This window comes from Staurois parvus, unplaced genomic scaffold (assembly GCF_062004578.1).
Source record: "Staurois parvus isolate SC_StPar_1 unplaced genomic scaffold, SC_StPar_1.0 ptg000052l, whole genome shotgun sequence".
NCBI lineage: Eukaryota > Metazoa > Chordata > Amphibia > Anura > Ranidae > Staurois > Staurois parvus.
This window is the reverse complement of record NW_028317848.1, coordinates 4,702,741-4,718,983: the sequence shown is the minus strand read 5'-3', so window position 1 is coordinate 4,718,983 and position 16,243 is coordinate 4,702,741. Positions and strand designations below refer to the sequence as shown.

The window sequence follows — 16,243 nt, the reverse complement described above, 5'->3', positions numbered from 1 at the left end:
GGTCGGCTTGTAAGTTGGAGGCATCCTGTAAGGATTTGTTCCACTGCATGAAATTCATAGCAGAGCATATCTTCTTCCACCAACTCGCTAGTCAGGAAAGGAAAATGGGGGACAGGAAGGCTATCCCCTTATCCTTTTCCCCAGGGGGGGGTTTCCCTTGATTGCTCAGGTAGCTATTTATTTAAACGCAACTTCTGTATACTTTAAGTGCTCATTCACATGGGCAAAAAACATTGTTTAGCACTATAGTAATCAATGAGCCCATACACACAGCTACGTCTACACGTGAAAATGTGCACCGCATCTAGCACAATAAAAGTAGGACACAGCTGCATCCAGGGACACGCAGATCCATAGATTCCATGTGTGAATGTGCATAAATGTTTACATGCATAAGCCATAAGAAGAACTGTGCATGTTTAAAGGCTGCATGCATTGCAATGCATCTGAACTTGAGTACTGCAAAATCGTCTGCCAGCTAGAACCTGCATTCTGTGCAGAAAATAGACATATGGTCTTGTGAATAGGGCCATTAAAGAATACATGTAGGAGACTGCTTCTAGGGCTGATCATTCGCAGGTAATTGCTCCATGAAAGATTACATATGTGTGGCCATAATTACAGTGTTACTAAACCCCGGACCCTGCATTCACTATATCTGGTCTCCCACAGTACACACAACATGGAAGTACAATTATTTTAGTAAATATAAACTGCTAAATGCTTTTTCTCATCAGCAGTTAGAGCAGTCTTGTGACTTTTATCCAGCAGAGCAAATGTTAAAGCTTGTAGAAGAAATTTTCATTCTGCTCTAGGAGGATGCAGAACCCTTGACCTCTGTCTGGACAGTGCTGATTGACCCTGTGCTGATCACATGCACTCTCCCAAGAAGAAAAAAACCCCTCTCTAGCAATACTGGCAATACACACCGAACTGAGCATGTGCAGAGTGTCTCCACACAATATGTATTATTTTTACACAATGCAGAGGATTAACACCTTAGGTTCCACAGTGAGTATAACAAGCATGTTTTACTGCATATACAGACTGATTTTACTGTTGTGGGTTTAGTAACACAACTCCTCCCAATGACACTAAAGAAAGGGCACAATTTCTCCCAATGACACCAACAATGGGGCCTACTGACATAAATGATGGGGCATAATTCCCCCTACTGACACAAATGATGGGACACTATTCCTCCATATGACACCAATGATGGGGAAAAATTCCTCCAAATGACACCAACGATGGGTCACAATTTCTCCCAATGACAGCAACAATAGGGAGCAGTGACACCGCTGATGGGGCGCAATTCCTGCCACTGGTACCAAAGATGGGGTATTAATAAAAAGAGAAAATAGGTGCAGCGCTACACCTATTTTCTCTTTCTATTTTCTCTTTTTATTGATTATTGTAAGGTTGGTTGTTTGCCTTTTTTTGGTGTTCTAGCTGCTTATACACTCCTGTCTGTAGCGCTCGCTATACCATTTTCACAAAGATGGGGTATTGTTTTTGCTCCACTAACATCGGGGACCTTTTCTTCTCTCAAAGGTCACAGTCTGGCCCCCCTAAAGTCTGAAGGACAATAAACTGGCCCTTTTGTCTAGAAAGTTTGGAGACCCCTGGTCTAAAAGATGAACTTATCCTTTAATTAAACAAGCTGACGTTAGGCGCTGACTGGTTACCATGCACAGCTGCACCAGATTGCGAGTGCTCCAGTTTTAGTTAAACTTCCCCTCTGAGCCTGGTAATTGGTCCATATTAGAAAATAAAGTGTTATCAGCAGCAAATAAACCATAGGTGTTTATAAATTCACCTATGATAAATGGCAGGAAGTCTTCATAAATGCACCTAAAATAAATAGCAAATTGAGCTCAACAAATGTCCTTCGTGCATTTAGCTGCTGCGGGAGGTCTATGCACATGATTGTGTTCAGAAAGCCAAATTCCATTATTGTGTTAGCATTGATTTGTTTTGCATAGAACGCTCTTGGTAAAAAGATTATGCCTTTTTAGGATGGTATTTAACTTTCCATGGCAAAACACCGCAATGTGATTTCCTGGAGCAAATAAAAATGTTTAGCGAGGTGCCGGATTGAATTAATGTTTTTCTCCACATTGGTATTTGTGCAAGTGATATGCTGATGTTTGAAGTGCTGGAGCTTTTTTTATACTCTGTCATGTTTTACTATTAGGTGTCTTTATCTCCTACAAAGGGTGTAGTTATTTTGTAAAGCAGAAAAAAAATCAAATGAAAACTTGTAGACTGTAAAATGTGACTTGTTGCAATTAAACCAATAGAAGAAATAAAAGAAAGACATTCCTGCGCCAAAATCAAATCAAGTGAATCACCCTTCTAAATTGCTGCTGTGCAAAAAATGTGAATACACAAACAATGAAATATATAAATAAACAAAATAGACCTAAAATCAAGTATTAATAAATCACAAAATATTAATGTCCCATATCAATAAGTGCATATCTGTATCAGAAAAAATTTTCAAGAAAAGGACACCATAAAAAGTCCCTTGTGAGAAATACGAACTCCAAATAATTTTTCTAGCCTTCCACCTTTCACCCGTGCACACCAAAATCAAATGCACTCACCAGATTTTGATGAATGAAAAGCCTTGAGGATTTTATGGGGAATCCTATACCCTCTTTTCATCAGCTCAATGATAGCCTCTCCAAGATAAGATCCTCTTTCAGGTCCTCACCGTGGCTCCCTAGTTTGCTCCACCGTATCATCAAAGAGAAAAATTTACATAGTGTAATATTGCCAGATCAATCTTATACCATAACGAACAGAATCCAGGCCACTCACATTTCAATAGCTTGTAAAAGGCACAATTATTAAGCCCATGACAGCCTGATGATCAAAACCAGCCAACATACTCCAGGGTTCCCACACCAATGTAACCAGATGGAGCAGAGGAACAGCAGAGAACCAGCCTAAATCCCGCACAATGGCCGCTGGAACGCACCGCTCGGCGTGCGTTCCACTCACCGGAAGTGACGTCAGACATAAGGCGTATCGCCCTTCCCATCGGGCATTCTCAAGACGTCCATTTCCTGTCTAACAGGTGGAAGGCTAGAAAAATTATTTGGAGTTCGTATTTCTCACCACAAAGGACTTTTTATGGTGTCCTTTTCTTGAAAATTTTTTCTGATACAGATATGCACTTATTGATATGGGACATTTATATTTTGTGATTTATTAATACTTGATTTTAGGTCTATTTTGCGCTGTTTATATATTTCAGTTAAACCAATAGAGTTGTTTTAATCTGGATTGCACTGAAATTTTCACGCTGGGTTATCTGCAGACATACTGTAGTAAAGAGTCAGAGAAGAATAGTTTTTTCTCATTGACCTGTGTACCACAGGTTTGCTGATGGTTAAAGCAGTAACAAACCCAAAACAAAAAATCTATTCTATTCCAACTTACGATCCAACAATGTGCACGAGAGCCTTAGCTCTCCGGAGTCACTCCTCATTGGCTGAGAGAGCAATGGGAGCCATTGGCTCCCGCTGTTGTCATTTACTGCCAGTGAGCCAATGAGAGAGAGAGGGCGTGGCTGAGTTGCGGCCCTGTGTGTGAATGGACAAGCAGGCGAAAGCCTGCTTGGGTGCCCCCATAGCAAGCTGCTTGCTCTGGGGAATTTGGCAGGAGGCTGGGGGGTTGGACCCATAAAGAGGAGGATCAGGGCTGCTCTGTGCAAAACTATTGTAGTTTTTCTAAAATACGCAAATGCTGAAAAATGCAAAAAAGTGATAAAACCTGCATTTTTAACGCGGCATTCTACATCTTATGTTACTGGCATTTTTATAACTTCCAGTGTGCACAAGGCTTAATTACTATTATTAAAAATATTATTGCTGTTTTAGTGACCGCTCAAAATTTAGGGTTTTCCCTCACTTTCTAGCCTGGTGACACTGGTCACCCGGAGAAGTATAGAGGGTGATCGTCATTAACTATATTATTTATTTATTACGGGTACCTATATAGTGCTGTCAATTTACGCAGCGCTTGCATACACTGCATTGTAAATTCACATCAGTCCCTAACCATCATAGAGCGTATAATCTAAGGTCCCTAACTCACGTTCATACATATACTAAGACCAATTTAGACCGGAGTTAGTTAACCTATCAGAGCATGTCTTTGGAGTGTGGTAGGAAACTGGTGTACTTGAAGGAAGCCCACACAGGCACATGCAAACTCCAAGCAGGTAGTGCTATGGTTGGGATTCAAACAGATGACCCTAACGCTCCTAGGTGAGAGTACTAACCACTTAGCCCCTGCTGCCCACATTGTCATGGATCACAAAAAAAATCTGATAGTTCAGATCCTTCACCACTTTATCCAAAACTAAAAAAAATAGCTTTAGACACACTGTGATCAGCAGCCTACAAATGACTCCCAGTACAACTTTCCTATAACACATCACCACGATAATCCTCATTTTCGATAGGCCAGAGCTGGTATTCTTTAATGACTGTGCAGCTGCTGTGGGACTACAAAGTCCAGCTTGCTAAATAAACTAGGATTTGTTGCTCACAACAGCTGAAGACCAACAGGTTGCATAGCTCGGCTCCAGGGCTTAGCATTTATTAGGCGCGCTGCCAGTTGGTGTGGCTGGCTAAGCCAAATAACATTTCACTATCAACGACATTATGAGCAAGTAGGGAACAACTCAACAAAGACTGCTCGAGAGCAAGAAGAATGGAAGCCCAGCAGTACTCTGCAGAAGATGTTAACATGAGAGGAATATTTCCTTCATTGTCTCCCCAGCTAGAGCCATCTCCAGCCGGGAACAGATAAAGAAAACCATATGTTTTACATCAGACTGGATTATTTTTCTAGATAAGATGTATTAAAAAACCTGTGTTCCCTAATAAATAGCTGATCTTCACATTGTGGCTTAATTCCCTCAGTAGCTGAGTTTTTTCACAATTACATCAAGAATTTTCGTCAGTTTCTGTGTTTTTTGTTCTTTTTATTTCCACTGAAAGTACAAAGAAGGTTATGTACCTTGCCTTCACCTTTCTAATGTTCTTACAGGCAGTACAGGGGAATAATAAGTGAGAACTCCATTCATCCTAAATTTATGTAATTATGACACAAGTTATTTTCCTATTTAGTCGTCATGCACACTGGACGTTTTTACAGCGGCTGTTTTTGGCTTTTGACGTTTTTTCTACAGCTAGCAAACCCCCCAGCATGTTATCCTATGTGCCCATGCACACATAGACTGTAATCAACGTTTTTTGGCTGGAAAAAAAACCCAGGACTAGTGGGATTCTAGAGGAGTTTTTTTTAGCTGTAAAAACGCTCTAACGCGGTAAAACGCAGCAAACCGGCGTTTTGGGATATTTTTTTACCCGGGGGAAAAAAAACACTAAAACCTGAAAACGCAGAAAAACGCCACTAAACGTGGCTAACTGCTAATGCAAAACACTAAAAAAAACCCTGAAAAACCTTTAACGTGATTTTACACAGCTAACGTTACCAGCTTTAAAGTTCAACTCCAGACATCTTTTCTTTCTATCTGTGACCTAATTAGTTGTCAGACATTCTAACCCTTTCTGACTATGCTAAAATATGTTCTTGTTCCGTTGGATAGAAATCTCATCACTTCCTGTCCTCACAGGCTGTTACAGAAAATTTTCTCAATATGGACACAGCTAACAATAAATACCCTCATGTTTCTGACGCGCACACGGCAAACAAGCTCAAGCAAGCTACAATACCCAGAATTATGTTTGCGGTGAAGCCCAAAACATTTCTGACAAAACATGTAGGCCACAAACAGCATTCTGGGTATTGTTGTTTATTTGAACGTATTTACTGTGTGTTCCTGTATTGGCGTTTTTAAAGGAACAAAGCACTCCTTGAGGATTTTACACTATACGAGTGTGGCGCTCTTTCTTTTTCTCTGAGCATCCATCTACACAATTAAGCTGGAGCGGGGAGAGATGAAGAGATCCGATGTGTAGTGGTTCCACTACCATTTACATGGGTGTCTTTCCTTTGAACATCTGACATAGTCACATGAATGTCTGTAGAGTGGAAGAAACTTCATGGTGTTGGACTCTTTTTGATTTTTTGATTTGGTGTATTGGAATTTATATTTAACTATATTGTTTATTTTATGTGTATATTATTTACACTGTGGATGTTTATAGCACTGATTTATTTTACAATATCCTTTTGGTGGTTGAATACTAATTGATATTAGTGATTTACTTAGTCTAAGCGCAGAATGGTTTATGTACACTCACCAGCAACTTTACTAGGTACACCCGTTCAATTGCTTTGTAACACAAATTGCTAATCAGCCAATCACGTGGCATCAACTCAATGCATTTAGGCATCTGGACATGGTGAAAACAACTTGCTGAAGTTCAAACCGTGCATCAGAATGGGGAAGAAAGGGGACTTAAGTGACTTTGAACGTGGTATGGTTGTTGGTGCCAGGCAGGCTGGACTGAATTTTTCAAAAACCGTTGATCTACTGGTATTTCCATGCACAACCATCTCTAGGGTTTACAGAGAATGGTCCGAAAAAGAGAAAATATCAAGTAAGCTGCAGTTGTGTAGACAAAATGCCTTGCTGATGTAAAAAAAAATGACAGGCTGGTTCAGCTGTGACATTCAGATGGTAGGGTCAGAATTTGGCGTGAACAATATGAAAGCACGGATTCATCGTGCCTTGTATCACCTGTTCAGGCTGGTGGTGGAGGTGTAATGGTGCGGGGGATATTTTATTGGCACTAGCAAGGTGTACCTAATAAAGTGGCCGGTGAGTGTATATTGAACAATACATACCTGGCAGATGTGCTTACCCTTCCCTGCTGTATCAAGAAATAAAATAAAAAGTTATGGCTGAAATACTTTCCATTGCAATCCTGCAGACAGCTCTGATTTTCTTTAACTGTCACGTCCTTCAAAACTGGCACCTGTATGTATGGTTAATCCAATGCTTTTCACAGAAGGATGCACAGAGTCTGAAGTCAAATCAAATTAAAGGCACCAACCACAATATGAGTTGTATCTTCTAGTTTAAATATGCAGGGATGTTTAGGGGTACAAATGCTGCAGGATTTCTTTTCTCTTTTTTTTTTACAGTACAGAGACTGTATTTTTGGTAATAGTTAAAATTCATGTCCAGTCAATTTTTCTTTGTTTTATAGTTTATGGTTGAAGGAGGATGGAATAGAGTTCCTGTCCATTGGGGAGATTTCACTCAACATACTGTCTCAGTGACATCAGTTTCACTAGACAGGAAGTGAGGGAAAATCCAAAAGACAGGAATAAAGATGTGTTTTTTTTTGCTTTTCTTTTTCTCATTATTATCTTTTTCTTTCTTTTTCTCTTTTACTTTTTTCTTTTTCATTTTTTTTTGCTTTGTTTTTGTTTGTTTTTTTTTGTTTTTTTCTTAGCCAGAAGAAGATTAGAACCTCCAAGTAGTTGTTTATTTTTGGACATTTGAATCTGAGCCTGTAATACATATTTTTGTAAAATTGCAAGACGTTCTATTGAGCATTTGCATTTCAAAATATATAATAATGTCAGTGAAGTAGGGAGCTAACATTATATGCAGATCTTGACTATCCAAGTCAAAAGTTGAGCTGGAAGCTGTCTCTTCTTCAAGGACCTTACTGGTCTTTTGATGTGATGGGAAGTCTCACTGGGCAATAGGGGAGCTAGAAGAGGGGTCATGGTCAAGTCGGAGTTTGGCAAGAATAGTTGAGACTTGCATTTAACTGTCTCTATCTCTGAATTTAAAGGGGGGGTTTTTTGTCCATTTTAACTGATATTTTGTACCTTGTTCTGTTTTAGAGGTTTCTGAAATGTCAGTCTTGCCCTGTTCAAGGAAAAAAAAAGTTAGGTTTTGCATGTCAACTTGTTGGTACTTTAGGCAATATAGAATGCGTATTTCCTTTTTTTTTTCCTGTAGACTGCTTTAGGTAGACAAAACATTAGAACATTTCCTCTTGAGCAGCTTAGATCATTTTAAAGACTGTACGTAACTGTGTGTGTATGTTAGATGGTCCTTTTTATATCTGGAAAGTTTATTTAACAGTTTTTGCCAGTGAAATTATCTTCTCCCTTCATCAATGTTAAAATGAATCAATAAGGGCTCCCCTTGTAGTGAGCCCCACACGACTGATTATGGCTGCTTTTTTTGTGAGGATTTAAAAGGAACAATCTGTATTAAAACCATCATTCTTCTGTAGGAGCTTAAGTAGTTTTGAATAGGTTGCCATGGGGCTGCCATGAAATGTGCCCGCTGGCAGGATGGACGCGATTGCTGAAGAACAGAGCAGCAATGTAAAAGGTGAACGCCTATTGTCACATAGGCCTAAGAAATTACCTCCGAAGCTTAAATCGTTTGCCTATTGCCTGTTGTGTAGGAAGAGGGATACAAAAGTGTGATTGAGTTAACATCTATTAAAATCTCTCAGCCTGAAAGAATAATTTAGAATTAGATAGTGTAACATGTTTGGGTTCCATAGTTCAAAATGTTATTACCCGCACTATTGTTGAGTTTTGTGAATGGAATACAAATCCTGCTGTTCCTTGATCATAAAATGTTCTTTCATGGTAGTATTCTTCATCCTTGGTCCTCACAAGGGGCTACTTTATGAATACTAGTGTTGGCTGTTACCCATAGAAGATTGTCCTCTTTTGTGTTCTGTATTGCTAGCGCAATATTACTGGCTGCTATGGACACTGCAGCTCCAGCTTCCCAGTCTTATTTAGGCCCCATTAACTCCGGCTCAATCTGGGAACGTACACAGAAATGCATAATTCCTCAACACGCCTTGAACTTGAGGTGTCATTAATTGTAAGTGGCACTCCAAACGCACTATTTGTCATGCTTTGTTTTATTAAAATATGCCTCTGAAGATCCCTTCCCACATATGATGTTGAAATATTATTATTATTATTATACAGAATTTATATAGCGCCAACAGTTTGCTCAGTGCTTTACAATATATAAGGAGACAGTACAGCAACAATACAGTTCAATACAAGAGGGAAAGGAGGGCCCTGCTCCTTGGAGCTTACATTCTAGGAGTAGGTTTTAAACCTAGTTTTCATACAGAAAATTGGTGGATATAGTTGATCTTGTGGTGCATTGTGGGATCATTTCCATTAAAATAACATGGCTAAACTGGAACATGTGACTGACAGAGGTTTAACACTGCATAGTGACTTCCCCTGTGATATTTTAGCAGTACCCCAGGAGACACTGGTATGTGGCAGGCAAACAGCATGGGTAAATCTTCATCTGAAAAAGCAAAAGGGCCAAAGAACTGTCCAGAAAGGATATTTGCCAGGTTTTCAATGGGTCAGCTGACTTGCATTGGTAGAAGGAGCAGTAAAGCACACTCACTCTGCAGTGCAAAGCAGAAACTTTATTGTGTTTATACAGTGGATATAAAAAGTCTACACACACCACAATATTGACACAAAATCTTCAGGCTTCTGCTAAAAAGCTGAACATGAAGAAGAACTTCATCTTTTAGCAAGAAAACGACCCAAAGCATACATCCAAATCAACAAAGGAATGGCTTTACCAGAAGATTAAAGTTTTGGAATGGCCCAGACCTGAATCCGATCCAAAATCTCTGTAGCGATCTAAAGAGGGCTGTGCACAGGAGATGCCCTCGCAATCTGACATTGCCAAGTCAAGATGTGCCATGCTGATAGACCCAAAAAGACTGAGTGCTGTAATAAAATCAAAAGGTGCTTCAACAAAGTATTAGTTTAAAGGTGTGCACACATATGCAACCACATTATTTTAGTTTTTGTTTATCCCCCCTAAAAGATTTATTTGTTATTCAATTGAGATATACAGTTTATAGGTCACATTAAATGTGGAAAAAGTTTTGAAATTATTTATTTATCTTTGCGTCGTTTTTTTACATCACAGAAACCTGACATTTTAACACTGGTGTGTAGACCGGGCGGACTGACCATTTGGGTACTCGGGCACTGCCTGAGGTCCCGGGGTCAGTAGGGGGCCCCATGAGATGCCCCTGGTACCGTTCATAGGCTTTTTTGGGTGCAGTTTGAGTGTGGGCGAGGACACAGGGGCCCCATGATCCCCTATTGCCCGGGGGCCCCATGAGTTGTCAGTCCACCCCTGGTGTAGACTTTTTATATCCACTGTATATTGAGTAAATATGACTGCTCTCATGTACATACACATGCGTATATATGTATGTATATACAGTATCTCACAGAAGTGAGTACACTCCTCACATTTTTGCAAATATTTTATTATCTTTTCCTGTGACAACACTGAAGAAATGACACTTTGCTACAATGTGACGTAGTGAGTGTACAGCTTGTATAACAGTGTAAATTTGCTGTCCCCTCAAAATAACTCAACACACAGCCATTAATGTCTAAACCGCTGGCAACAAAAGTGAGTCCACCCCTAAGTGAAAATGTCCAAATTGGGCCCAAAGTGTCAATATTTTGTGTTGCCACCATTATTTTCCAGCACTGCCTTACCCTTTTGGGCATGGAGTTCACCAGAGCTTCACAGGTTGCCACTGGAGTAATCTTCCACTTCATGATGACGTCATGGAGCTGGTGGTTGTTAGAGACCTTGAGCTCCTCCACCTTCCATTTAAGGATGCCCCACAGATGCTCAATAGGGTTTAGGTCTGGAGACATGCTTGGCCAGTCCATCACCTTTACAATCAGCTTCTTTAGCAAGGCAGTGGTCATCTTGGAGGTATGTTTGGGTTCGTTATCATGTTGGAATACTGCCCTGCGGCCCAGTCTCCGAAGGGAGGGGATTATGCTCTGCTTCAGTATGTCACAGTACTTGTTGGCATTCATGGTTCCCTCAGTGAATTGTAGCTCCCCAGTGCTGACAGCACTCATGCAGCCCCAGACCATGACACTCCCACCACCATGCTTGACTGTAGGCAAGACACACTTGTCTTTGTTCTCCTCACCTGGTTGCTGCCACACACGCTTGACACCATCTGAACCAAATAAGTTTATCTTGGTCTCATCAGACCACAGGACATGGTTCCAGTAATTCATGTCCTTAGTCTGCTTGTCTCCAGCAGACTGTTTGCGGGCTTTCTTGTTCATCATCTTAGAAGAGGCTTCCTTTTGGAATGACAGCCATGCAGACTATTTTGATGAATTGTGCGGCGTATGGTCTGAGTACTGACAGGCTGACCCCCCACCCCTTCAACCTCTGCAGCAATGCTGGCAGCACTCATATGTCTATTTCCCAAACACAGCCTCTGGATATGACGCTGAGCATATGCACTCAACGTCTTTGGTCGACCATGGAGAGGCCTGTCCTGTTAAACCGCTGTATGGTCTTGGTCACCGTGCTGCAGCTCAGTTTCAGGGTCTTGGTAATCTTCTTATAGCCAGGGCCATCTTTATGTAGAGAAACAATTCTTTTTTTCTTTGCCATGAGGTGCCATGTTGAATTTCCAGTGACCAGTTTGAGAGATGAGTGATAACACCAAATTTCACACCTGCTCCCCATTCACACCTGAGACCTTGTAACACTAATGACTCACATGACACTGGGGAGGGAAAATGGCTAATTTGGCCCAATTTGGACATTTTCACTTAGGGGTGTACATACTTTTTTTGCCAGCGGTTTAGACACTAATGACTGTGTGTTGAGTTATTTTGAGGGGACAACAAATTTGCACTGTTATACAAGCTGTACAGTCACTGCTTTACATTGTAGCATAGTGTAATTTCTTCAGTGTTGTCACATGGAAAGATATAATAAAATATTTACAAAAATGTGAGGGGTGTACTCACTTCTGGGAGAAACTGTATTTATTTATTTTTTTACAATTTGTGGACCTTGGGCCAAAAAAATAAATAGAAAAATTAAAAAAGTGTTAAAATATAACTTTATGATAAAAATAAAAAGTATTTAAACATTTTTAAAGCAATTCAGTCTCTGTGCATGCTCCCCCAAATGCAAAGGGCAGATACTGTATGTGTACGTAAACAGAAATGCCACACATTTAATGTGTTGCAGCAAACATCAGATTGAGAACAGTTCATTCTAGAGCCATAATTTATTTACAGTCGCATCATTCATTCACAGCAATCTGTAAATGAATAACCTACAAATCCCATCTGCAGATGGCTTGGAGTTCTCAATGGACTGTAAGGGCACTGATGGGCACCCTCGTAGTCTATTCATTCTTCCTCTAGCTTTGTAACTGAAAGCCCATACAGAGGTATGGTCACAAAGATGCAGGGGAGAGTGTGCAGGGGCTTCACAATGCATCTGTGATCCACTGGTCATGAGTCCAATGATTTACAGTGTACGGAAAAAATAAATGCATATTTTTTTCTGCACCAATTTGTGCATTTATTATGTTTTCCTAAAAGGGGAACATATCTTTTAAGGCTTGACATGTTTGATATCCTTTTACTTGGCACGTCCCTGTCTTTCATATGTTACCAACAAAATTGGTATTTATATTGTGTTTTTGTGCATTAAAATTCTTTTTAGACCATTTAATATTTAGAAGGGTTTTTTTCGTCATTATTCATTTTGTTGATTCATTTTCTTAGTGTCTCTTAAGCAAAAAAAATAGAGGAAAAAAAAGCCTTTACTACATTTGTAAATAACTTTGCAATTATCTGTACCAGAATCACAAATTATAGAATAAAATGTATACTTTTATCTACAGTAACTTTTTTAAACACTGGTCAAAATAGGAAAAAATAGCCTGTTTTTATTTAATTTAATTTTTTTTTTGTATTCGTATTCTCTTTGGATTGCATGAAAGCAAAATAATTTTTCCATGACAATATCACCAAAAAAAGACTTCTACTAATAAAAAAAACACTATATAAAGCAATGGGAAAGCTTAAAAAATGGGCCCAGAGCAGTAATTAAAAATTGATCTGATCCAGAGGGAATGTAGAAGTGTGAGCACTGAAGCAGTTAAACTGTACATGGAAACCAGGTATTTTAAAACATTAAAGTGTTACTAAACCCATGACCCTGCATTTAATATATCTGGTCTCCTACAGTACACACAACATGGAAATGCAATTATTTTAGTAAATATAAACTGCCAAATACATTTTCTCATTGGCAGTATATAGCAGTCTTGTGACTTCTATCAGTGTTCAACCTAGCACTGGTTAAAACTTGTAGGAGGAGTTTTCATTCTGCTCTGACTGTCCTATGAGGCTGCATAACCCCTGACCCTCTGTCTGGACAGTGCTGATTGTCTCTGTGCTGATAACATGCACCCTCCCAAAGAAAAAAAAAACTCGAGCAATACTCACTAAACTGAGCATGTGCAGAGTGACTCATAGAGCTCTGTACTATCATCCGATCGTAAAAGATGGGGAGGATCAGAGAAGACAGGATCAATGAGTCCTTTGTACACAATGCAGAGTATTAACCCCTTCACAGGTTCCACAGTGAGTATGAAAAGCATGCTTCACTGCATTTACAGACTGATTTTACTGATGTGGGTTTAGTAACACTTTAACACAAGATTTTATTATTTGTATTGAGCAAAATTTTTCATTTATTTATTTTTTTGAATTCTGTTTAGGATCCAGGAGTGGAACTTTAAAAGATAATATTTAGAGTATGTGGTATAATCCACCCCATTACCTTTCATTGTAGAAAGTCCTGAACTGTAGGATTGAGGTCACTCTCTACCAAATAAATGAACATTTCTCATTGTTGCTTACCCTCCTCTCCTTTGTAAATCTCTGATCTCCCCATCAGATCAGTGGGATTGATCAAGGTGCATGTTTGAAAAACAGCGCATGCAGGAAATATCTCTTTTGTAATTGAGTATGTTGGATGTTAATCAGGATATCGGTGCCCAGTGTTGTAGCCATAAATCAGAGGTTTGTTCTGAGCTTCCCAGATTACATGAAGCTGTAATTCATGATCATGTAGGGCAATGAATGTTCAGGATGATGAAATACACCTTTTTATGTCACTGGCTGCACAATGTAGATGAGCAGGCCAGTAAGTACACGACTTTGTGTTATCACTGTCTTCATTTGGGCTACTGCGCTTATTGTTTTGGAGAAACATGTTTCCTGTGATAGTATTGTCGTATCTGTTATAAATATAGCTATTAAAATTGTATGCGGACATGTCATATAGCATTAAGAACTCTGCATTTAATACAAAATGATTAAAAACTGAAATGTAATATGTACCATGCCCCCCTTTTCCCCATATATACAATTTTTTAGCAAGAGTTATTACACTAAATGGCATGCGACCATTCTAGTCTAACCCAACGTGTGTGACATAGATGTACAACAGCTGCCCAAGAAGCAGAGATGACAGAGCAGTTGATAATTTATTCAAATATTTTAACTCTATGGTATGTTTAAACTGCAAACGTCTTAGGTAATGAAACATGCAAAAAGTGCTATGGTTTAAAGGACATGTCTGCACCTGGGGGCTTGAAATGGGTGGTATTGTCACGACTCCATCTGTGTTGTAAACTCAATACAGAAGTTCAACTAGCTTTACCCAGTATTGGCTGATTAGGGCTTTGTAGCTGTTAAAGTAGAACTATAGGCATTTTTTTTCCATTTTGGATAGAATATAGGAGGGTTATAACCCCTGTCAAACTTTTTTTTTGCCATCTTTGTTCCATTGCGGAGATTTTCCCTTCACTTCTTGTCCCTTAGCTTCCCTTAGGAAGTGAGAGTAAATCACTGGAAATAAAGGGTATTCCTAGGGGTCCTCCAGATCACCAGAACCAGTGTCCCCATTGGAAGATTTCCCCTCTATTACTTTTTTGGGGACAACCCAAGATTTGGGATTTTCTTTAAATCAAGAAAGTGAATCTTCTTAATGGGGTCACAGACAGCGATAAAAACAGACAAGCGGTCTAATCCCTTGCTACTCTATCCAAAACTAAAAAAAAAAGGTTTTGCCTTTAGTTCTACTTTTAATTTAGTTGCATAAAGATCCCAAAAAGAAAATTTTTCCATATTTATTTATACATGTTATAAAACCAATTTCATATCCAACATTCTCTCATAAGAATATAGCATATTGTAAAGAAAAATGTAAATCTTATTGTAGACCGTCCTTCCCCTTATTTGGAAGTTCAGGTTGCAAAAATAATTGAGGTATATATGTGTATCCTTTTTTTTCCATTCTTGGTGAGGATTTCATTCTCTTTGTGGTCTGGAGATGCAACAGGAAATAAGAAAAAAATCTCCCCAAAGTGATAGGAATTTCCATTCTAGAGAGTTGTCGGTAGTAAATGGTTCATTTTTCAACAGGGACAACTGTCCCAGCCAAAGAATAACTTTGTGTTTCTATTGGCATTAATAAGGAGAAAAGACATGTACTGTATAAAAGCAAATGGAGACTTGTTTTTTTTTTATTAGTAGTAGTATTTAACATTTCATATCCTTCTGGACAGTACAGATAATGTTGTAGGTAATAAAAAAAAATGGTCTAATTGTAAATATAAATGATAGTAAAGTGCAAGTTTACAGAAACTTAATACTGTGTTCAGGGTATATTCTGACAGATTTAGAAGCCAATTATTTGCTTGTAATAATTGGGGAGCCCCGTAAAGGAATTTCAAGGGGAGAGGATACCTGGGCCTTCTCCAAAATCATTCTGAGCAAGGTCAAGTTATATAGAACAAGGGTTCTCTTTTTAATCTGAGGACCCAAATAAGAAAATTGTTACTGTACTGGGCCCCAAGAAGAGTTGTTTTTTTTTTTTTAACCAAAATGTCAGCAAAGCCATACAGTGACAAACAGTGGCTATATAATAAAATAAGGAACATGTAAACAGTAATAAATACTGCTTCTTTCTCATAATATATCATTGAGGTGGGTAGGGGGTGCATGGACTGCAGGAGGACCACTGAAGAACAATGTTTTTTTAACTGGTGGCATGATGCTGGCTATCTACCTAAAGCTACTGTCTTTCAAGCTTTAACGTTGCTTCAGCCTCAAACAACTTACCTATCCTTGGTAGAAGCACAGTTTTTTAAGTTTTACCCTTGAATAATTTCATGGGTTTATTTTCATGCTGTGGACATTTTGGTATAAATGCAGTTCTGCATTTTGTTATTACTAGAATTAAAGATTTCATTACTAAGAACTTCCCCAAATGAAACACATTGCTGGCACTCTTCTCCATTTCCATAAGCTATAGTAAAGCCAAGAAAAATACAATCTTTGCTGTATTGTGTTT

At 39.0% G+C, this 16,243-nt stretch overlaps 1 protein-coding gene across 1 annotated transcript in view; it reads left to right on the top strand.

Annotated features, from left to right (window-relative positions):
- SDC2 (syndecan 2) overlaps window positions 1-16,243 on the top strand; it is a 156,043-nt gene that overhangs the window by 108,809 nt on the left and 30,991 nt on the right. The window lies entirely within an intron of this gene.